This window comes from Moschus berezovskii, chromosome 1 (genome assembly GCF_049115385.1).
Source record: "Moschus berezovskii isolate FMDL1 chromosome 1, NW_MosBer_1.0, whole genome shotgun sequence".
NCBI classification, from domain to species: Eukaryota; Metazoa; Chordata; class Mammalia; order Artiodactyla; family Moschidae; genus Moschus; species Moschus berezovskii.
In genome coordinates, this window is record NC_142460.1 from 139,339,274 (window position 1) to 139,364,489 (window position 25,216).

The 25,216-nt window shown below is 38.3% G+C and overlaps 1 pseudogene; it reads right to left on the bottom strand.

Annotated features, from left to right (window-relative positions):
• Positions 1 to 5,374: 5,374 nt before the first annotated feature.
• Positions 5,375 to 25,216, bottom strand: part of LOC129551934 (deacylase AADAC-like) — a 29,836-nt pseudogene continuing 9,994 nt past the window's right edge.

Consider the following 25,216-nt stretch of genomic DNA (forward strand, 5'->3'; position numbering starts at 1 on the left):
ATAGCGACCCCACGGACTGCAGCCTACGAGGTTCCTCCATCCATGGGATTTTCCAGACAAGAGTACTGGAGTGGCTTGCCATTGCAAGAAAGTATAAATAGTAATCATATAGGAATTACATTTCTGAACCTCTGTTTTTGTCAAATTTATCAGTCAGTCACTCAGTCATGTCCAACTCTTTGTGACCCCATGGACTGCAGCACACCAGGCTTCCCTGTCCCTCACCAACTCCCTTCATGTTCATTCACTTATTTGGCAGAGATTTTGCTTGTTTTATGTTAAAATATCACATATAATATACACTAATTCAGTTAAGCACGAATTTTTGGTACACTGAACTCTGAGTAATATTGGACCATCTTTATTAGCTAAATTTTTCTGTTGCAGCACCCTTTGAGACAAGCAGAGGATAATGACAAACATCAGTAATGAAAGTATTCCACAAAGATTTCTGAAATATGTTTTTGAATTATTGAATTCATAATGTTTCAGGAAGTCTCCATTTAGAGGCACACACAATTTTTAAAAATCAATTTATTTCATGTAAAACATCTTCAAACTTACCTATTTCATTCCTCAATAATTTATTTTACCAGAATTATTTTAGAATACATATTAAGGATTCTTCAATATCTGCAAATCAATCAATGTAATACATCACATTAACAAATTGAAAAATAAAAGCAATATGATTTTCCCAATGGCTGCAGAGAAAGCTTTTGACAAAACTCAACATCTATTTATGATAAAAACCCTCAGAAAGCAGGAATAGAAGGAACATACCTCAACATAATAAAAGATATATATGACAAACCCACAGCAAACATTATCCTCAATGGTGAAAAAATGAAAGCATTTCCCCTAAGGTCAGGAACAAGACAAGGGTGCCCACTCTCACCACTACTATTCAACATAGTTTTGGAAGTTTTGGCCACAGCAATCAGAGTAGAAAAAGACATAAAAGGAATCCAGATTGGAAAAGAAGAAGAAAAACTCTCACAGTTTGCAGATGACATGATCTCTACATAGAAAACCCTAAAGATTCCACCAGAAAATTACTAGAGCAAATCAATGAATACAGTAAAGTTGCAGGATATAAAGTCAACACACTAAAATCTGTTGCATTCCTATACAGTAATAATGAGAAAATAAAGAAATTAAGGAAACAATTCCATTCAACATTGCAACGAAAAGAATAAAATACTTAGGGATATATCTACCTAAAGAAACAAAAGAACTATATATAGAAAACTATAAAACCCTGGTGAAAGAAATCAAAGAGGACACTAATAGATGGAGAAATATATCATATTCATGGATCAGAAAAATCAATATAGTGAAAATGAGTATACTACCCAAAGCAATCTATAGATTCAATGCAATCCCTATCAAGCTACCAATGGTATTTTTCACAGAGCTAGAATAAATAATTTCAAGATCTGTAAGGATATACAAAAAGCCTCGAATAGCTAAAGCAATCTTGGGAAAGAAGAATGGAACTGGAGGAAGCAACCTGCCGGACTTCAGGCTCTACTACAAAGCCACAGTCATCAAGACAGTATCGTACTGGCACAAAGGCAGAAACATAGATCAATGGAACAAAATAGAAAGCCCAGAGATAAATCCATGCACCTATGGACACCTTATCTTTGACAAAGCAGGCAAGAATATTCAATGGAGAGAAGACAATGTCTTTAACAAGTAGTGCTGGAAAAACTGGTCAACCACTTGTAAAAGAATGAAACTAGAACACTCCTTAACACCATACACAGAAATAAATTCACAATGGGTTAAAGATCTAAATGTAAGACCAGAAACTATAAAACTCCTAGAGGAAAACACAGGCAAAACACTCTCCAACATAAATCACAGCAGGATCCTCTATGACCCAGCTCCAAGAATATTGGAAATAAAAGCAAAAATAAACAAATGGGACCTGATTAAAATTAAAAACTTCTGCACAACAAAGGAAACTATAAGCCAGGTGAAAATACAACCTTCAGAATGGAAGAAAATAATAGCAAATGAAGCAACTGACAATGAATTAATCTCAAAAATATATAAGCAACTCCTGCAGCTCAATTTTAGAAAAATAAATGACCCAATCAAAAAAATGGGCTAAAGAACTAAACAGACATTTCTCCAAAGAAGACATACAGATGGCTAACAAACACATGAAATGATGCTCAACATCACTCATTATCAGAGAGATGCAAATCAAAACCACAGTGAGGTACTATTTCACGCCAGTCAGAAAGGCTGCTATCCAAAAGTCTACAAACAATAAATGCTGGAGAGGGTGTGGAGAAAGGGAGCCCTCTTACACTGTTGGTTGGAATGCAAACTAGTACAGCCACTATGGAGAACACTGTGGAGATTCCTTAAAAACCTGGAAATAGAACTGCCATACAACCCAGCAATCACACTGCTGGGAATACACACCGAAGAAACCAGAATTGAAAGAGACACACGTACCCCAATGTTCATCACAGCACTGTTTACAATAGCTAGGACATGGAAACATCCTAGATGCTTCATTAGACGACAAATGGATAAGAAAACTGTGGTACATACAGACCATGGAATATTCAGTTCAGTTCAGTTCAGTCGCTCAGTCGTGTCCGACTCTCTGCGACCCCATGAATCACAGCACGCCAGGCCTCCCTGTCCATCACCAACTCCCAGAGTTCACTCAAACTCATGTCCACAGAGTCGGTGATGCTATCCAGCCATCTCATTCTCTGTCGTCCCCTTCTCCTCCCGCCCCCAACCTTTCCTAGCATCAGACTCTTTTCCAGTGAGTCAACTCATCGCATGAGTTACACAGCCATTAAAAAGAACACATTTGAATCAGTTCTAATGAGGTGGATGAAACCGAAGCCTATTATGCAGAGTAAAGTAAGCCAGAAAGAAAAACACCAGTACAGTATACTAACCCAGGTGGAGAAGGGGACGGCAGAGAATGAGATGGCTGGATGGCATCACCAACTCGATGGACATGAGTTTGAGTGAACTCTGGGAGTTGGTGATGGACAGGGAGGCCTGGCGTTCTGCCATTCATGGGGTCTCAAAGAGTTGGACACGACTGAACGATTGAACTGAACTGAACGCATATATATATAGAATTTAGAAAATGTTAACGATAACCCTGTATGTGAGATAGCAAAAGAGACACAGATGTATAGAACAGTCTTTTGGACTCTGTGGGAGAGGGTGAGGATGGGATGATTTGGGCGAATGGCATTGAAACATGTATATTATCATATGTGGAATGAATCGCCAGTCCAGGTTCGATGCATGATAAGGATGCTTGGGGCTGGTACACTGGGATGACCCAGAGGGATGGGATGGGAAGGGAGGTGGGAAGGGGTTCAGGATGGGGAACAAGTGTACACCCGTGGCAGATTCATATTGATGTATGGCAAAACCAATACAATATTGCAAAGCAAAATAAATTAAAATAAATTGCAATAAAAAAAAGAATACATATTACTCTATTGAGGTTTGGCGTGTGGATATGGATATATGTATGGTGTGTGTGTTTACACATATATACACATAGTTCAGTTCAGTTCAGTTCAGTTCAGTTGCTCAGTCGTATCCAACTCTTTGCAACCCCATGAATCACAGCACGCCAGGTACCCCTGTTCATCACCAATTCCTGGAATTTACCCAAATACATGTCCATCAAGTCGGTGATGCCATCCAGCCATCTCATCCTCTGTCGTCCCCCCCCCTCCCTCCCCCAATCCTTCCCAGCATTAGGGTCTTTTCCAATGAGTCAACACTTCCCATGAGGTGGCTAATCTATTGGAGTTTCAGCTTCAAAATCAGTCCTTCCAATGAACACCCAGGACTGATCTCCTTTAGGATGGACTGGTTGGATCTTCTTGCAGTCCAAGGGACTCTCAAGAGTCTTCTCTAACACCACAGTTCAAAAGCATCAATTCTTTGGCGCTCAGCTTTTTCACAGTCCAACTCTCACATCCATACATGACCATTGGAAAAACCATAGCCTTGATTAGACGGACCTTGGTTGGCAAAGCATTGTCTCTGCTTTTAAATAAGCTATCTAGGTTAGTCATAACTTTCTTTCCAAGGAGTAAGTGTCTTTGAATTTCACAGCTGCAGTCAGAATCCACAGTGATTTTGGAACCCCCCAAAAAATAAAGTTTGACACTGTTTCCACTGTTTCCCCGTCTATTTCCCATGAAGTGATGGGACCTGATGACATGATCCTAGTTTTCAGAATGTTGAGCTTTAAGCCAACTTTTTAACTATCCTTCTTCACTTATATACATATACAAGAATATGTCACACACACATGTGTATATATATATACATATATTATTTGTTTACTTGTGTTTCTCCTGTTTGGAATTATTTACTTATACTTCAGTTCAGTTCAGTTCAGTCTCTCAGTCGTGTCCGACTCTCTGCGACCCCATGAATCACAGCACGCCAGGCCTCCCTGTCCATCACCAACTCCCGGAGTACACTCAAACTCATGTCCACAGAGTCGGTGATGCCATCCAGCCATCTCATTCTCGGTCGTCCCCTTCTCCTCCCGCCCCCAACCTTTCCCAGCATCAGAGTCTTTTCCAGTGAGTCAGCTCGTCGCATGAGGAGGCCAAAGTATTGCAGTTTCAGCTTTAGCATCAGTCCCTCCAATGAACATCCAGGATTGATCTCCTTTAGAATGGACTGGTTGGATCTCCTTGCAGTATAAGGGACTCTCAAGAGTCTTCTCCAACACCACAGTTCAAAAGCATCGATTCTTCGGCGATCAGCTTTCTTCACAGTCCAGCTCTCACATCCATACATGACCACGGGAAAAACCATTGCCTTGACTAGACGGACCTTGGTTGGCAAAGTAATGTCTCTGCTTTTTAATATACTACTTACTCTTCGCCAATCTCAAGGACCCAGATTAACCAAATGTATACGTTGCTTTTGTCTGGTTAAAGTAAGTTTTCCCTACCATCTCATCAAAATTCAAGAGATCCCGATATCTTTAATATATAATGACTTATATTTCATTTTCCTGGACTAAGGATATGAATTGTGCACTAAGAAATGTATTTTGCAATGGTGAACAGCTGATATTGAACTGGGACAAAAATATACTTTGAGAAACAACTTAATTCATGCTAGAGATATATAATATCTATCTATCTATTCTGAGGAACAAAAGTGAGTGAATTACTCTGAGACTAACCTATAAAAATCATTCCTTGACAACAACAACAGTTATGTACCTGTGGATTTTGGAAGACTGTGGTCGATAAAAAGTGTTCCTAACAGGAATCCTTTGGGTTATTATCCTTTTTTCCTGAAATTCTGGGGCTTATCTTTTTCTATATTGATCAGATTTTTACAACAGGTTTTCATGTAGCCAATTAATATACTGATTGGCTGTTCTATAACCAACTTTAGTAAAAAGAAAAGAAAGTGTTCCATGAAATGCACCCTCTATGTGGCTATGGATCACTCGAACTTCAGAATTCTGAAATCGAGTGACATACATGAGTCCATCATCTCTTTCAGTTCAGTCCAGTTCAGTCGCTCATTCGTGTCCAATTCTTTGCGACCCCATGAATCACAGCATGCCAGGCCTCCCTGTCCATCACCAACTCCCGGAGTTCACTCAAACTCATGTCCATCGAGTCAGTGATACCATCCAGCCATCTCATCCTCTGTCGTCCCCTTCTCCTCCTGCCCCCAATCCCTCCCAGTATCAGAGTCTTTTCCAGTGAGTCAACTTGTCGTATGAGGTGGCCAAAGTATTGGAGTTTCAGCTTTAGCATCAGTCCTTCTAATGAACACCCAGGATTGATCTCCTTTAGAATGGACTGGTTGGATCTCCTTGCAGTCCAAGGGACTCTCAAGAGTCTTCTCCAGCACCACAGTTCAAAAGCATCAATTCTTCAGTGATCAGCTTTCTTCACAGTCCAGCTCTCACATCCATACATGACCACAGGAAAAACCATAGCCTTGACTAGATGGACCTTGGCTGGCAAAGTAATGTCTAAGATATCATATTGACAAGTGATGACATAGGTCAGCAGTAAACCATGCAACTTGCTGTCATCAGCCAGCAATGGTGAAGCTTTCACATCTAGAAATCCCTGTATATTTTTAGCCAGCTCTGAACTACCATTAGTGGGAGTCTTATAAATGTGACCTTTCTTAAACTTCTCAGAGAGCAAAGAACTCCAATTAACAGATTTGAACAGATGGCTTGATTCCAGAGGAATGTGTTGGTTGGAAAGCATTGCTTTCTTAAGTGATCTATCTGTGGTAAAATATTCACTCCAGAATTTCACCGTGAGTAACTTGAGCAGAACTGGATAATGTGCATTTTCTCTATATGATGGTAAATCAAATCAAAATTCCGAAGGGCAGGATCTATTAAAAATTGAAACTTGAGCTTGATCTTGACATCTGGATCTTCTAAGAGCTGAAAAAATTAAAATGTTTTTTAAATAAATCTCTTAAATGAAAAAAAGAAATAACTACAATGCAAAAATGTATCCTTAAATATAAAATCCTTAAAAATACAACATAACACAACATTTTGATAAAAAATAGACATTAATATCAAGTAAATTTTAGTACTAGATATTCATAAATTATATGCAACTTTTAACTTCCAAGGCAAAAATAATGTCTTGATTGTGTAAGGTAGACAGTGTAAGATCTTGTATTTTGATGTTAATTTTATACACAAGTAACCTGAATTTGTAATTTGAAGCATTGCACATATTTAATCATCTCTTTTCCATTATTAAGAATATTTTACATATCTAAGAATGTCAACAATCATAGAGATGAGAAGGAGATAGTTCTAATACTGAAGAGATGTTTGTTCTTGCATAAATCTACACCATGTGGAATAATATTTTTTTCTTTCTTTGAGTATTACTCTGTCTTTTCTAGGGCTAGTCCCCATCTTTCCAGGAATGGTAGAAATTTATAGTTTCCTTCTAAGTTTATTTTCCTCCTATATACTTCTGCTACTGAAACAAGGAAATTATTGTACCTGTCATGAAATATGTATCTAGTAACCCATGTGTTTTCCTTTTTGCACAATAATATATGGGCAAATTAAAATTTTCAGACTCTCAAAAGTTTGTTTTTTCAAACACTACCAACTTTACTTTGCATTAATATATGCTTGGAGCACTGGCCTACTCAAGAGAAGTCAGACTGATTAGCACAGTGAAAGACAGTATTGCTTACACAATATTCAGAGCACTGGCCAGGACTTCAGGTGCAATTTGATAGTGGTAGTGTGTATCTAATTCCAAGACAATATTTTTAATAACTAACCATTAAGTATGATGTTTCTTCTAATAGTTTTTGTTTACATACAAAGTTAGAAATCTCTCTTTTTACTATTAATAAATTAACTAATAGTTTACTATTTTGCTTCATCTTAAAGATGTTGAATATTATATCTAAACAGTTTAATTTGAGATTATCATAATATTTTTTAAATTTAACTATTAATTTGGATAATTGTATTAATAGCTATTTTAATGTTAAACCTATCACATTCTACTGGAATAAATGCAAGATAATCATGCTATGCTACCTTTTTGATGTATTGCTTAATTTTTTGGCTAGTATTTCATTTCAGGATTTTGTATCTATGCTCAAAAATGTGAATGCCTGTAATTTTTCCTTCTTAAACTGACCTTGTCAGGTTAAGAATCATGACATATCAACTTCTCAAAATGCAACTTTTATTAATTTTCTGAATTCTTTTTTAGAAGTAGAGATATTTGTTTTAAAAATACATGATAGAGTTTGTGTTTAAATTTATCTGGCCCTTCGCTAAGTATGTGTCTGTGTGTAAAAATATTAAAATGACTATTCATTTTATTTCATGATAGTAGGATAATTCTTGTTCTATATTTCACCTACAGTCAGTTCTTCCTTTGGTGAATCTTTCAATTTCATCAAATTTAACAGCATAGCAGTAAAAGTGTTCAAAGTATACTGCTGCTGCTACTGCTAAGTCACTTCAGTCGTTTCCGACTCTGTGTGACCCCATAGACGGCAGCCCACCAGGCTCCCCTGTCCCTGAGATTCTCCAGGCAAGAACACTGGAGTGGGTTGCCATTTACTTCTCCAATGTGTGAAAGTGAAAAGTGAAAATGAAGTCGTTCAGTCATGTCTGACTCGTAGCGACCCCATGGACTGCAGCCTACCAGGCTCCTCTGTCCATGGGATTTTCTAGGCAAGAGTACTGGAGTGGCTTGCCAATGCCTTCTCCATCCTTTTAATATCTGTGAGATATGTAGTTATAGTCCCCTCTTCATTCTTAATATTGATTTATTAAGATTCGCCTCTTTTTTCTTGTTTTGGTCTATCTCACCAGAAATTAGGTCTTCCCTGATGGCTCAGTGGTAAAGTATTCACCTGTAGTGCAGGAGGGAAGATTCCCCTGGAAAAGGAAATAGCAACCCACACCAGTATTCTTGTTTGGGAAATCCCGTGGACAGGGGAGCCTGGCAATTAAAGTTCATGGGGATGCAACAGAGTCAGATACAACTTAAGCGAGTAACCACCACCACCAGAGATTAATCAGTGGAAGTATATTGGTTGACTGTACTGATTCTATTGTGTTTGTTTTCAACTTCATTTGTATGTTTTTCTATCTCTCATATCCTTCTATTATTTTATCTTTCCTTCTAATTTCTAGGCACTCTTTACTTTTTTAAATTTCATGAAATAGTTGCTGACTGGTTCATTTCAATAATTTTTATATATTTAGTTAAGGCTGTATATTTTCCCCTGGATATTTATATAGATGTATTTCATAAAGCATAATAATATTTTCATTGTATTGTGAAAGTCGCTTAGTTGTCTCTGACTCTTTGTTTCCCCATGGACTATACAGTCCATGGAATTCTCCAGGCCAGAATATTGGAGTGGGTAGCTTTTCCCTTCTCCAGGGGATCTTCTAAACCCAGGGATTGAACTCAGGTCCCCCTCATTGCAGACAGATTCTTTACCAGCTAAGCCACAAGGGAAGTCCAAGAATACTGGACTGGGTAGCAGTTCAAATATTTTTTCATTTGCATCGTTATTTCTTCTTTCACACTTGGATTAATCAGGAATGAGCATTTTACTATCAAAAAATAGACTGTTCTCTTGACATTTTATTGGTAATCCAAAGTATTATGCTAACTGTGGATAGAGATATAATCAAAATAACTTGATTTCTCAAATTTTATTGTGCATACAAATCACTTGAAACCGTTGCTAATATGCATATTGTTGTTCAGGAACTCTGTGGTAAGAGCAATAATTCTGCCTGTCTAATAAGTGCCCAGATACTGCTGATACTGCTAGTCCACAGACTATGCTATGAATATCAGGGGTCTATTTTGTTTCTGTTCTTTGAATTGATTGAGACTTGGTTATAACCCTGCATATGCTTAATTAGAAAAAAAATATTTTGTGTGCTTGAAAAGAATGTATTTTCTGACGATTATTATTTTATGTTCACTGTTAAATTTATTAGCCAAGCTGTTCTATTACTGAAAGAGATTAGTAAAATTCTTCCAATTTTGCTATTAATTTGTCATTTTTTCCTTTATTTCTATCAGTTTTTCTCTGTGTATTTGGAGACTATGTTATTAATTGCATATAAATTGATAGGATTTTTTTCATCTACCAGTGGAATGGAATTAAAATTAGGAAAGTTGCATGCTAACTCTAGTGATAAGGTTTTCTTCTAAGACTAATTAATCTGATTATAAAGTATTAATGATCATACTAATTAGCATTTGCATGACATATCTTTTACTAACTTTTAAATTTCCATCTAACTATTTACCTATATTTTATTGCATCTTTCACATGACTTATGGTTATGTAAAAATTTTATCATTTCCTTATTTTATATTCTACCAGATGTTTTGGTACTTCTACACTAAAACCTTATTAATATATTTGGTTTAAATTTGTAAAATGTGTCTATTATTGTACATTCTGTTTATCTCATCTATTCTTTTTTCTGTCTTTTGCATTTTTTGATGTATTGTCTCATCATTCTATTTTCATGTGATATTTTATTATTTGTACTTTTTTAAAGAAATTTTTATAGGTTACACTAAGAATTAAAATAAAATTCATTAATTTATCCATGTCTAAACTTCAAGGGAAATAGATGGAGAAACAGTGGAAACAGTGTTAGACTTTATTTTGGGGGGCTCCAAAATCACTACCGATGCTGATTGCAGCCATGAAATATTAAAAGACACTTACTACTTGGAAGGAAAGTTATGACCAACATAGATAGCATATTAAAAAGCAGAGACATTACTTTGCCAACCAAGGTCTGTCTAGTCAAGGCTATGGTTTTTCCAGGAGTCAGGTATGGGTGTGAGAGTTGGACGGAAAAGAAAGCTGAGCACCGAAGATTGATGCTTTTGAACTGTGCTGTTGGAGAAGATGCTTCAGAGTTTTCTGGACTGCAAGGAGATCCAAACAGTCCATTCTAAAGGAGATCAATCCTGGGTGTTCATTGGAAGGAATGATGCTAAAGCTGAAACTCCAATACTTTGTCCACCTCATACGACAAGTTGACTCACTGGAAAAGACTCTGATACTGGGAGGGATAGGGGGCAGGAGGAGAAGGGGATGACAGAGGATGAGATGGCTGGATGGTATCACCGACTCGATGGACATGAGGTTGAGTGAACTCCGGGAGTTGGTGATGGACAGGGAGGCCTGGCGTGCTGTGATTCATGGGGTCACAGGAGTCGGACAAGACTGAGCAACCGAACTGAACTGAATATGAATTGTATTTTTTTTATCTTCTTAGACAATAGAAAGCTATTACAATACTACAATTTTGAAATTAGTCCCTTCATGCGTGTGTTATTATCAATTTTTAATATTAATTTCTTTCTATTTTAAAAATCACAAAGCACAGCTATTAAAGTTTTATATGGTCAACATTCATTTAAATTTTTGGTTTGTCAATATATTTACCATTTTTGTTTCCTGTTCTTTATTTTTTCCTAACTTTTTGACCCTCCATCTAGGGTTAATTTTCTTTTGCTTGAAATAATCCTCTTTAAAGTCCAAAGTAACAGTCAAATTTGGACTTGGAGCACAAAATGAAGCAGGGCAAAGGCTAATAGAACTTTGCCAAGAGAATGCACTGGTCATAGCAAACACCCTCTTCCAACAACACAAGAGAAGACTCTACACATGGACATCACCAGATGGTCAACACCGAAATCAGATTGATTATATTCTTTGCAACCAAAGATGGAGAAGCTGTATACAGTTAGCGAAAACAAGACCAGGAGCTGACTGTGGCTCAGATCATGAACTCCTTATTGCCAAATTCAGACTGAAATTGAAGAAAGTAGGGAAAACCACTAGACCATTCAGATATGACCTAAATCAAATCCCTTAGGATTATACAGTGGAAGTGAGAAATAGATTTAAGGGTCTAGATCCGATAGATAGAGTGCCTGATGATCTCTGGACGGACGTTCGTGACATTGTACAGGAGACAGGGATCAAGACCATCCCCATGGAAAAGAAATGCAAAAAGGCAAAATGGCTGTCTGAGGAGGCCTTACAAATAGCTGTGAAAAGAAGAGAAGTGAAAAGCAAAGGAGAAAAGGAAAGATATAAGCATCTGAATGCAGAGTTCCAAAGAATAGCAAGGAGAGATAAGAAAGCCTTCCTCAGTGATCAATGCAAAGAAATCGAGGAAAACAACAGAATAGGCAAAACAAGAGATCTTTTCAAGAAAATTAGAGATATCAAGGGAAAATTTCATGCAAGGATGGGCTCGATAAAGGACAGAAATGGTATGGACCTAACAGAAGTAGAAGATATTAAGAAGAGGTGACAAGACTATAGAGAAGAACTGTACAAAAAAGATCTTCATGACCAAGATAATCACGATGGTGATCACCTGGAACCAGACATCTTGGAATGTGAAGTCAAGTGGGCCTTAGAGAGCATCACTATGAACAAAGCTAGTGGAGGTGATGGAATTCCAATTGAGCTACTTTAAATCCTGAGAAATGATGGTGTGAAAGTGCTGCACTCAATATACCAGTAAATTTGGAAAACTCAGCAGTGGCCAAAGGACTGGAAAAAGTCAGTCTTCATTCCAATCGCAAAGAAAGGGAATGCCAAAGAATGCTCCAACTACTGCACAATTGCACTCATCTCATGTGCTAGTAAAGTCATGATCAAAATTCTCCAAGCCAGGCTTCAGCAAAATGTGACCCGTGAACTTCCAGTAGTTCAAGCAGGTTTTAGAAAAGGCAGAGGAACCAGAGATCAAATTGCCAACATCCGCTGGATCATGGAGAAAGAAAGACAGTTCCAGAAAAACATCTATTTCAGCTTCATTGACTATGCCAAAGCTTTAGACTGTGTGGATCACAATAAACTGTGGAACATTCTGAAAGTAATAGGAATACCAGACCACCTGACCTGCCTCTTGAGAAACCTGTATGCAGGTTAGGAAGCAACAGTTAGAACTGGACATGGAACAACAGACTGGTTCCAAACAGGAAAATGAGTACATCAAGGTTGTATATTGTCACCCTGCTTATTTAACTTCTATGCAGAGTACATCATGAGGAACGCTGGGCTGGAAGAAGCACAAGCTGGAATCAAGATTGCTGGGAGAAATATCAATAACCTCAGATATGCAGATGACACTACCCTTATGGCAGAAAGTGAAGAGGAACTCAAAAGCCTCTTGATGAAAGTGAAAGAGGAGAGTGAAAAGTTTGGCTTGAAGATCACCATTCAGAAAACGAAGACCATGGCATCTGGTCCCATCACTTCATGGGAAATAGATGGGGAAACAGTGGAAACAGTGTCAGACTTTATTTTTTTGGCTCCAAAATCACTGCAGATGCTGATTGCAGCCATGAAATTAAAAGATGCTTACTCCTTTGAAGGAAAGTTATGACCAACCTAGATAGCATATTAAAAAGCAGAGACATTACTTTGCCAACCAAGGTCCGTCTAGTCAAGGCTATGATTTTTCCTGTGGCCATGTATGGATGTGAGAGTTGGACTGTGAAGAAAGCTGATCGCCAAAGAATTGATGCTTTTGAACTGTGGTGTTGGAGAAGAGTCTTGAGAGTCCCTTGGCCTGCAAGGAGATCCAACCAGTCCATTCTAAAGGAGATCAATCCTGGGTGTTCATTGGAAGGACTGATGCTCAAGCTGAAACTGCAATACTGTGGCCACCTCATGCGACGAGTTGACTCACTGGAAAAGAGTCTGATGCTGGGAGGGATTGGGGGTGGGAGGAGACGGGGACGACAGAGAATGAGATGGCTGGATGGCATCACCAACTCGATGTACATGAGTCTGAGTGAACTCCGGGAGTTGGTGATGGACAGGGAGGCCTGGCGTGCTGTGATTCATGGGGTCGCAAAGAGTCGGACACGACTGAGTGACTGAACTGAACTGAGCTGAAAGTCCAAATGATATTACGTTGGATTGTGAACTCTCTTGAATTTTATTTGTAAGAAAAGTACTCATTTTGTCCTCAGACTAGAAAAATATATTCATATTAGTGTTTTGTAGTGCTTTTTCTGTGCTAAGTCGCTTTCGTTTGACTCTATGGACTGTAGCCTCTCAGGCTCCTTTGTCCATGTGATTGTCCAAGGAAACAACTGGAGTGGGTTGCCATTCCGTCCTCCAGGGGATCTTCCTGAACCAGGGAATGAACCCGTAGTTCTTGCATTGGCAGGCAGGGTCTTTACTACTAGTCATGCATGGGAAGCCCTTTCACCATATGCTTAATGAATATTCTCACTTATTTTATTTTCTGTCTTTTAATTTCTCCGTTCAAATTACAATTTGTCTGACCTTTCCCAACATTCTATACTGTATTAAGTCAATATATTGACCAACTTCTACATTGTAAAACCGAGAGTGAACTCCAACATAAACTATGAACTTTAGATGATTATGAGGTGTAAATACAAATTCATTAACAGTAATAAATGTATTACTGTGAGTGGGAACATTGAAAATGAAGGAGGTTATGTTATGCATGGCAGAGGGTATGTTGGAAATTAAAGAATATATATATATTTGTTTAGGCTATGCTGTGTCTTCACTGCTATGAAGACTTTTCTGTAGTGTGGGGAGCAGGGGCTACTCTCTCGAGTTGTGGTGTGTGGACTTCTCATTGTGATGACTTCTCTTGTTATGGAGCATGGGCTCTAGGGCACATGGGCTCAGTAGTTATGGTTCCCAGGATCTATAGCACAAGATCAATAGTTGTGGTGCATGGGTTTAGTTGCTCTGTGGCATGTGGGATCTTCCCAGACCAGGGATCAAGCCCATGTCTCCTGCATTAGCAGGCGGATTCTTTATCACTGAGCCACCAGGGAAGTCCTGGAATATTCATATCTTCTCAATTTTTCTATGGATCTAAAACTGCTCTAAAAGTACAAAATCTTAAAAAAAACCCTACATTGAATGCTTAATTTTGATAGCTAATATTTTTACTTATTGAAGTTCTTGTTTATTTTTCAAATAAGTCATATTACTTTTAGCTTCTTCCATGAATATATTTCCAAGTTTTAAAATATATTGTTATTTATATTAAACAGATTCTACTAAAACATTTTTTCTAAGATAACTATCTAATTCTGGGTGATTGTTTTCCTGTTAAGTAGTTCTTATTTTCCTCTTTGTGTATCTGTGTACCTTTAGATTTCTATTGATAATTAAAGTAAAAAATTAGTTTTAGGGTGAAAAATGAAAAAAAGAGTTAGCTTTAGGAATAAATTGAAATCTAAGATGACATTGCCTCTTGAAATGATGACCTGTTTCTGGCAAGCCTATATACACATATATTATACCATAATATACAATATTCTGAATACATATCATGAATATACTCAGATAACATACTTTATTCTGATTCTCTAATTATGGTTATTTCTATCATTTATTGATTTCCTTTCACTAAAAATGCCTGTAAACTATATAGGAAATTGTTATCAGCATTTTATATAAAAAGAAGTATTAAAATGTGAAATTATTCTTCATAATTTTCCCTAAATAAGTAAAATTAAAAATAATGACATATTATATTTATAATATACATGTAAAAATCAAAAATTATTAAATGAAAGATAAATAAAACATGGTGGCTCAGGTAGTACAGAATCTGCCCACAATGCAGGAGACCTGGGTTCCATCTGTGGGTTGGTAAGATTCCCTGCAGAAAACAACCCACTCCAGTATTCTTACCTGGAGAATTCCATGGACAGAGGAGCCTGGCTACAATCCATGGGATGACAAACAGACACAAATGAGCGACTAACACTTTTCACTTTTTATTTTGTCAGTTTTGTGTTTACTTTTTTTTTTTAATTGGAGGCTAATTACTCTACAATATTATATTGGTTGGTTTGGCCATACATTGACATGAATCTGCCCTGGGTGTACATGTGTTCCCCTTCTTGAACCCCCCTCCCAACTCCCTCCTCCCCATATCCTCCCTCCGGGTCATCCCCATGCACCAGCCCCGAGCATCCTGTATCATGTGTGGAACTTGGACTGGTGATTCGTTTCACATATGATAATATACATGCTTCAATGCCATTCTCCCAAATCATCCCACACTCACCCTCTCCCACAGAGTCCCAAAGACTGTTCTATACACCTACGTCTCTTTTGCTGTCTCGTATACAGGGTTAAGGTTACCATCTTTCTAAATTCCATATATATGCGTTAGTATACTGTATTGGTGTTTTTCTTTCTGGCTTACTTCACTCTGTATAATAGGCTCCAATTTCATCCATCTCATTAGAACTGATTCAAATGTATTCTTTTTGATGGCTGAATAATACTCCATTGTGTATATGTACCACTGCTTTCTTATCCATTTGTCTGCAGATGGACATCTAGGTTGGTTCCATGTCCTGGCTATTATAAACATTGTTTCAATGAACATTGGAGTATATGTGTCTCTTTCAATTCTGGTTTCCTCGGTGTGTATGCCCAGAAGTGCGACTGCTGGATCATATGGCAGTTCTATTTCCAAATTTTGAGGAATCTCCACACTGTTCTCCATAGTGGCTGTAATAGTTTGCATTCCCACCAACAGTGTAAGAGGGTTCCCTTTTCTCCACACCCTCTCCAGCATTTATTGCATGTAGATTTTTGGATGGCAGCCATTCTGACTGGTGTAAAATGGTATCTCATTGTGGTTTTGATTTGCATTTCTCTGATTATGAGGGATGTCGAGCATTTTTTCATGTGTTTGTTAGCCATCTGTATGTCTTCTTTGGAGAAATGTCTGTTTAGATCTTCGGCCCATTTTCTGATTGTATCGTTTACTTTTCTGGGATTGAGCTGCAGGAGCTGCTTGTATATTTTGGAGATTAACTCTTTGTCAGTTGTTTCATTTCTATTATTTTCTCCCATTCTGAAGGCTGTCTTTTCACCTTGCTTAGAGTTTCCTTTGCTGTGCAGAAGCTTTTGATTTTAATTAGGTCCCATTTGTTTATTTTTGCTTTTATTTCCAATATTCTGGGAGGTGGGTCTTGGAGGATCCTGCTGTGATTTATGCTGGAGAGTGTTTTGCCTATGTTCTCCTTTAGGAGTTTTATACTTTCTGATCTTACATTTAGATCTTTAATTCATTTTGAGTTTATTTTTGTGTATGGTGTTAGGAAGTGTTCTAGTTTCATTCTTTTACAAGTGGCTGACCAGTTTTCCCAGCACCACTTGTTAAAAAGACTGTCTTTTCTTCATTTTATATTCTTGCCTCCTTTGTCAAAGATAAGGTGTCCATAGGTGCATGGATTTATCTCTGGGTTTTCTATTTTCTTCCATTGATCTATATTTCTGTCTTTATGCCAGTACCATACTCTCTTGATGACTGTTGCTTTGTAGTAGAGCCTGAAGTCTGGCAGGTTAATTCCCCCAGTTCCATTTTTCTTCCTCGAGATTGCTTTGGCTATTCGAGGTTTTTTGTATTTCCATACAAACTGTGAGATTATTTGTTCTATCTCTGTGAAAAATATCGTTGGTAGCTTGATAGAGATTGCATTGAATGTATAAATTACTTTGGGTAGTATACTCATTTTCATAATATTTATTCTTCCAATCCACGAACACGGTATATTTCTCCATCTATCAGTGTCCTCTTTGATTACTTTCACCAGTGTTTTATAGTTTTCTATGTACAAGTCTTTTGTTTCTTTAGGTAGATATATTCCTAAGTATTTAATTCTTTTCGTTGCAACAGTGAATGGAATAGTTTCCTTAATTTCTCTTTCTATTTTCTCATTATTAGTGTATAGGAATGCAAGGGATTTCTGTGTGTTGACTTTATATCTAGCAACTTTACTGTATTCAATGATTAGCTCTAGTAGTTTTCTGGTAGAGTCTTTAGGGTTTTCTGTGTATAGGATCATGTCATCAGCGAACAGTGAAGGTTTTACTTCTTTTCCAATTTGTATTCCTTTTATGTCTTTTTCTGCTCTGATTGCTGTGGCCAAAACTTCCAGAACTATGTTGAATAGTAGAGGTGAGGGTGGACACCCTTATCTTGTTCCTGACTTTAGGGGAAATGCTTTCAGTTATTTACCATTGAGGATAATGTTTGCTGTGGGTTTGTCATATATAGCTTTTATTATGTTGAGGTATGTCCCTTCTATTCCCACTTTCTGGAAGGTTTTTTTCATAAATGGATGTTGAATTTTGTTGAAGGCTTTGTCTGTATCTATTGAGATGATCATATGATTTTTATTTTTCATTTTGTTAATGTGGTGTGTTACATTGATTGATTTGCGGATATTGAAGAATACTTGCATTCCTTGGATAAAGCCCACTTGGTCATGATGTATGATCTTTTTAATGTGTTGTTGGATTCTGATTGTTAGAATTTTGTTAAGGATTTTTGCATCTATGTTCATCAGTGATATTGGCCTGTATTTTTCTTTTTTTGTGGGATCTTTACCAGGTTTTTTGGATTAGGGTGATGGTGGCCTCATAGAATGAGTTAGGAGGTTTCTCCTCATCAGCAATTTTCTGGCAGAGCTTGAGTAGAATAGGTGTTAGCTTTTCTCTAAATTTTTGGTAGAATTCAACTGTGAAGCCATCTGAACCTGGGCTTTTGTTTGCTGGAAGATCACAGCAATCTAGTTCTGTGCTTGTGATGGGTCTATTCAGATTTTCTATTTCTTCCTGGTTCAGTTTTGGAAAGTTGTACTTTTCTAAGTATTTGTCTACTTCTTCCAAGTTATTCATTTTATTGACATATAATTGCTGATAGTATTCTCTAATAATCCTTTGTATTTCTGTGTTGTCGGTAGTGATCTCTCCATTTTCATTTCTAATTTTATTGATTTGGTTCTTCTCCCTTTGTTTCTTGATCAGTCTGGCTAGTGGTTTGTCAATTTTATTTACCTTCTCAAAGAACCAGCTTTTGGCTTTGTTGATTTTTGCTATGGTCTCTTTTGTTTCTTTTGCATTTATTTCTGCCCTAATTTTTAAGATTTCTTTCCTTCTACTAACCCTGGGGTTCTTCATTTCTTATTTTTCTAGTTTCTTTAGATGTAGAGTTAGGTTATTTAGTTGACTTTTTTGTTGTTTCTTGAGGTGTGCCTGTGTTGCTATGAACCTTCCCCTTCAGTTCAGTTCAGTTCAGTTCAGTCGCTCAGTTGTGTCCAACTCTTTGCGACCCCATGAATCACAGCACGCCAGGCCTCCCTGTCCATCACCAACTCCCGGAGTACACTCAAACTCATGTACATCGAGTTGGTGATGCCATCCAGCCATCTCATTCTCTGTCGTCCCCGTCTCCTCCCACCCCCAATCCCTCCCAGCATCAGACTCTTTTCAGTTAGTCAACTCGTCACATGAGGTGGCCAAAGTATTGGAGTTTCAGTTTTAGCATCAGTCCTTCCAATGAACACCCAGGATTGATCTCCTCCAGAATGGACTGGTTGTTTCTCCTTGCAGTCCAAGGGACTCTCAAGACTCTTCTCCAGCACCACAGTTCAAAAGCATCAATTCTTTGGCGATCAGCTTTCTTCACAGTCCAACTCTCACATCCATACATGGCCACGGGAAAAATCATAGCCTTGACTAGATGGACCTTGGTTGGCAAAGTAATGTCTCTGCTTTTTAATATGCTATCTAGATTGGTCATAACAGTGTCCCAGAGGTTTTGGGTTGTTGTGTTTCATTTACATTCATTTCTATGCATATTTTGATTTCTCTTTTGATTTATTTTATGATTTGTTCATTATTCAGCAGCGTGTTGTTCAGCCTCCATATGTTGGCATTTTTAATAGTTTTTCTCCTGTAATTGAGATCTAATCTTACTGCACTGTGGTCAGAAAAGATGCTTGGAATGACTTCAATTTTTTTGAATTTACCAAGGCTAGATTTATGGCTCAGGATGTGATCTATCCTGGAAAAGGTTCCATGTGCGCTTGAGAAAAAGGTGAAATTCATTGTTTTGGGGTGAAATGTCCTATAGAGATCTATTAGGTCTAACTGGTCTATTGTATCATTTAAAGTTTGTGTTTCCTTTTTAATTTTCTGTTTAGTTGATCTAACCATAGGTGTGAGTGGGGTATTAAAGTCTCCCACTATTGTTGCATTGTTGTTAATTTCCCCTTTCATACTTGTTAGTAATTGTCTTACTTACTGCAGTATTCCTATGTTGGGTGCATAAATATTTATAATTGTTATATCTTCTTCTTGGATTGATCCTTTGATCATTATGTAGTTTCCTTCTTTGTCTCTTTTCACAGCCTTTGTTTTAAAATCTATTTTATCTGATATGAGTATTGCTACTCTTGCTTTCTTTTGGTCCCTATTTGCATGGAATATCTTTTTCCAACCCTTCACTTTCAGTCTGTATGTGTCCCTTGTTTTGAGGTGGGTCTCTTGTAGACAACATACATAGGGGTCTTGTTTTTGTATCCATTCAGCCAGCCTTTGTCTTTTGGTTGGGCCATTTATCCCATTTACGTTTAAGGTGATTATTGATAAGTATGATCCCGTTGCCATTTTCTTTATTGTTTTGGGTTCGAGTTCATATACCCTTTCTGTGTTTCCTGTCTAGAGAAGATCCTTTAGCATTTGTTGGAGAGCTGGTTTGGTGATGCTGAATTCTCTGAGCGTTTGCTTGTCTATAAAGCTTTTGATTTTTCCTTCATATTTGAATGAGATCCTTGCTGGGTATAGTAATCTGGGCTGTAGGTTACTTTCTTTCATCACTTTAAGTGTGACTTGCTATTCCCTCCTGGCCTGAAGAGTTTCTGTTGAAAGATCAGCTGTTATCCTTATGGGAATTCCCCTTGTGTGTTATTTGTTGCTTTTCCCTTGCTGCTTTTTTTTTGTTTGTTTTTGTCTTTGATTTTTGTTAATTTGTTAATTTGATATGTGTCTTGGGGTATTTCACCTTGGGTTTATCCTATTAGGGACTCTCTGGATTTCTTGGACTTGGGTGATTATTTCCTTCCCCATTTTAGTGAAATTTTCAACTATTATCTCCTCAAGTATTCTCTCATGGTCTTTCTTTTTGTCTTCTTCTGGGACTCCTATGATTCGAACGTTGGGGCATTTAACATTGTCCCAGAGGTCTCTAATATTGTCCTTATTTCTTTTAATTCGTTTTCTTTTTCCATCTCTGTTACATTTATTTCTACAATTCTATCTTCTAGCTCGATTATCCTGTCTTCTGCCTCCGTTATTCTACTGTTTGATCCCTCGAGAGTGTTTCTGATCTCATCCATTGCATTTTTCATTGTATATTGATTCTTTTTTATTTCCTTTGATTCCTTGTTAAATATTTCTTGCATCTTCTCAATCCTTTTCTCCAGGTTTTTTATCTGTAACTCCATTTTGCTTTCCAGATTTTGAATCATTTTCACAATTAAAATTCGAAATTCTTTATCAGGTAGGTTCCCTATATCTTCCTCTTTTGTTTGTGTTGGTGGGCATTTATCCTGTTCCTTTACTTACTGGGTATTTCTCTGCCTCTTCATCTTGTTATATTGCTGTGCTTGGGGTGGCCTTTCCGTCTTCTGACAGTTTGTGGAGTTCTCTTTATTATGTAGTTTCCTCGCTGTGTGTGGGGTTGGACGGGTTACTTGTCAAGGTTCCCTGGTTAGGGAAGCTTGTGTCAGTGTTCTGGTGGGTGGAGCTGGATTTCTTCTCTCTGGAGTGCAATGAAGTGTCCAGTAATGAGTTTGAGATGTCAGTGGGTTTGGATTGGCTTTGGGCAGCCTGTATATTGAAGCTCAGGACTAGTCTCCTGTGTTGCTGGAGAATTTGCATGGTATGTCTTTCTCTGAAACTTGTTGACCCTTGGGTGTTGCCTGGTTTCAGTGTATGTATGGAGGCATTTGGTGAACACCTATCAATTAATGTTCCCTGGAACAGGAGATCTCTGGTGTTCTCAGGATTTGAACTTTAGCCTCTGCCTCTGGTTTTCAGTCTTATTCTTGCAGTAGGCTCAAGACTTCTCCATCTGCTACTTCCAAGGCAGTTCCTTCTGTTAAAGCTCTTCTGTTTGCTGGTCTCTTCAGTGTCTAATTCCCATCCTGACACCAGGGGGCGGTGGTGGACACTTTTTCTGCTCACCTGTTCGGTCCTGCTGTGGGGAGGGAGGAACGCTGCTAACAAATATCCCTGGTGTCTGTGGGGAGTGCTCACAGTGTCTCAGCTGCACTGGGATTGCTCCCGCTCATGGCGTGTGTGCTTTCCCTGTTCATGCTGCTCAGGCTCTAGGTTGCTCTGCCAGGAGCTGTCCGTGGCCGGAGCTAGGTTGCATGCACTTCCCAGATCTGAGTGGCTCAGGTTCAGGTACTCGGGTACTCCACAAAGGTGCAGACTTGTTTGGGCCTGCGTTTTGTGTCTTCCCCGGTCCGGGCAGCTCAGGTGATCAGGCGTTTGACAAGAGCGGTTGCTGTAACTTATCGCCTTCCCAGTCCCTGCCTCTCGGTTTTCTAGGTGTACAACCAGCCCACCTTCTCAGGCGGATATTGACCGACCTGAACCCAAGAAGTCTCAGTTACCAATGAAGCCTGCCTGCAGCTTGGTATGGGAAGCCTCTCTGGGGCCGCAGTTGCCCCTTCCAGCTCTGGCCGCCCTCCCTGTCTCTGCGGGGGATGGGAGTGGGCCAACCTCAGCTGGCTCGCTCTGTTCAGTCCTTTGTTCTGTGAGCAGGGCTGGAGGAGTCTTAGGTTGGGGCTTTACGCCTTTTCACAGGCTTTTCGCCTTTTAGTTGCACAGTCTGCTTAGCTATCTCCTGTTAGCACCCTCAGATTGCCCTCAGGGCTTTCAGGCCCAGTCCTCTCTCTAAGCACTACCGTCGCGCCTCCCTGCCCGCCCCTGCTTGCTAGTGGGGGGTGCGGGCGTCTGCGCCACTTCTCCATTGAGAGTTTCCTCTGGGCACTTAGTCTGTGTGTTTTAATTATTTATTTTTTCTCCCAGTTATGTGGTCCTCTGAGGTTCCAAGTCTTGCCACAGACTCACCTGTGAGTGTTTCCAGGTGTTTGGAAACTTCTCTCTCTTTTTTTTTTAGGCCTCCCTTCCTGGGATGGAGCTCTGTCCCTCCCTCTTTTGTCTCTCTTTTTATCTTTTATACTATTTCCTACCTCCTTTCTCAGACAACGGGCTGCTTTTCTGGGTGCCTGATGTCCTCTGCCAGCATTCAGAAGTTGTTTTGTGGGATTTACTCAGCGTTCAAATGTTCTTTTGCTGATTTTGTGGGGAAGAAAGTGGTTGCCCCATCCTATTCCTCTGCCATCTTCTATCCCACTTTTCACTCTTCAAAGAACACATAGCAAGTGAAAATGCTGAGCATTTACCTGCTGTGTCACTGCTGCAGCTAAATTCCCTCCAGCACTGTCTCCAGAGATACCAATTCTTTCAGGATCTACACCATAGCTTTCGAGAATTTGGGGGTCTAAAAACCATTTTAATGCAATGTACACATCTTCAAATTGAACTGGAAAATGATACTTTGGGGCTAGTCTGTAGCTGTAGATAGAAAAACAATATTTCTTCAATCAGAGATATTTTGGTCATTTAAATTTTTATTTTATTTTTAATTAAATTTTATTCTATTTTTGAGATATAGTTGATTTACAATGTTGTGTTAGTTTCAAGTGTACAGCAAAGTAGCTCAGTTATACATATGTGCATCTCCATTGTTATTCAGATTTTTTCCACATATATGTTAAAAAAGAATATTGAGTAGAGTTCCCTGTGCTATCATCAAATCACGTACTAAAACTAGATCTGGACTCTTGATCCAAAATTGAAAGCAAAAATTTGTTTTTCACCAACATATTTGTTGGAAAGCATGCTTTTCTTAATCATAAGATTTAACAATCTCTATATCACATCTATAAAATCAAAATTTAAAGTTCAAATGTTAAATTTGGTTCAATCTTAGGGGAAAACCTTTTTAACTGTTTTCTTTTCTTGGTGGTGGTTAGATCCATGTGATATGTGTGTGTGTGTGTGTGTGTGTGTGTGTGCACACGTGCATGCATGCTGTTGCTTCAGTTGTGTCTGACTCTTTACAACGCCATGGACTGTAGCCCATTAGGCTCCTCTGCACATGGCATTCTCCAGGCAAGAATACTGAAGAGGTTTGCCATGCCCTCCTCCAGGGAGTGAACTCAGGTCTCTTATGTCTCCTGCCTTGACAGGCAGATTCTTTACCACTAGTGATATCTGGGAAGCCCAGGTCCATGTGATACTGTTGGTTAATTTCACTTGAACTGTTTCTTGACTCTCTAGCTTTTGCCCCCTCTTGAAATATGTGTACGTGCGTTTTCTCTCTGATGCTAGACTGGACAGCTTCTGACAGTAGGTTTCTCTGTCCATAGTTAATGTCATCAGAGGCATGGATTAATTTTGGCCATAATTAGACACTCTATAGTTGAATGTATATTGATATGTAAGACATATGACCTAAAATCAAATGACCACAGCTCTTACTTGGTTGATATGATGACTGCATCAAGTCTGTTCGCTGTCCATCTTAACAGAAGGTCATAGGTATAATAATCTGAATAAAAGAAAAAATATTGGACCACTTATAAGAATTGAAAAATGATATTGTTAAGAATAATGTTTACTATTGTGGCTTTATGATTACTTCTTGAAATACTACCTAAAGAATCTAACTCTAGGATCATGTGATCAATGCACATATTCATCTCAATAGAATGTGAATCATTTCCTTCAGTGATCCTTGCACTTGTCAGCTATCCTGTCGATTTGCCAAAGTTTTCAATGGGTTAGTCAAATTCACTTTGTGTAGCTGCCTATTATGTGATTTTGCCTCTGTGTGATTACAGGCTGGGAACTAAAGTTTTAAGATATGCTTTCTAACATTAAGGAACTCAAATCTATAGGGTATAAGGGAAATAATAAAAACAAGCAAAAAGATATCTGCTTTAATTGAGGTGGGTAGAAAGATATGCTAAGATATAGTGGAGAAGTCTCTCATTAATCTTTCCACTGGTTCTGAGTAGAATTTAGAAAGGATTTGAGTAGAGACTGCAAGTTTGTATAAATGTTTTCTATGAGTCTGTACATATAGGTGTGTGAGTTTGTGTGTGTGTTTTTGGAATTGGCACTCATGCAGGTACAAATTTAGCAAAATAGTTTAAGGATTAAAGCTTTGAGCAGTTGGGGCCATTTGAAAGACAAACCCACCATAGTAAAAAATTTTGTTTAAAAACAACCTTTTCAATAGCGATTAACAATATCACCTTTCATGGTAATCATTAATTAGCACTCCTTCAATTACTTTTTATGCTCCCTCTGCCAAGAGGCAATCTCTTTATCAATAGCGATTAACAATATCACCTATTCATGGTAATCATTAATTAGCACTCCCTCAATTACTTTTTATGCTCCCTCTGCCAAGAGGCAACCTGTCCACTGAAGTCCTCTTTTTCTTCCTTCTCATGGCGAGACCTGATCCTCCTTCTGTTTGCTGGTAAAACTTTGCCCTTTTATCTCTTTCAGTATTCACCCATCATAACTGAGTTAATATCCTACCATTCTACAGTTTCTGACCTCATAAAATCCATGAAATTGTCAATGAGGTTTTTTTTTAACATTTCAAGGTTCCTTCAGCATTTGGTACTATCTCCACCTTCTTTCCTGATATTTTTTTCTCTCTACTTTTCTCTTA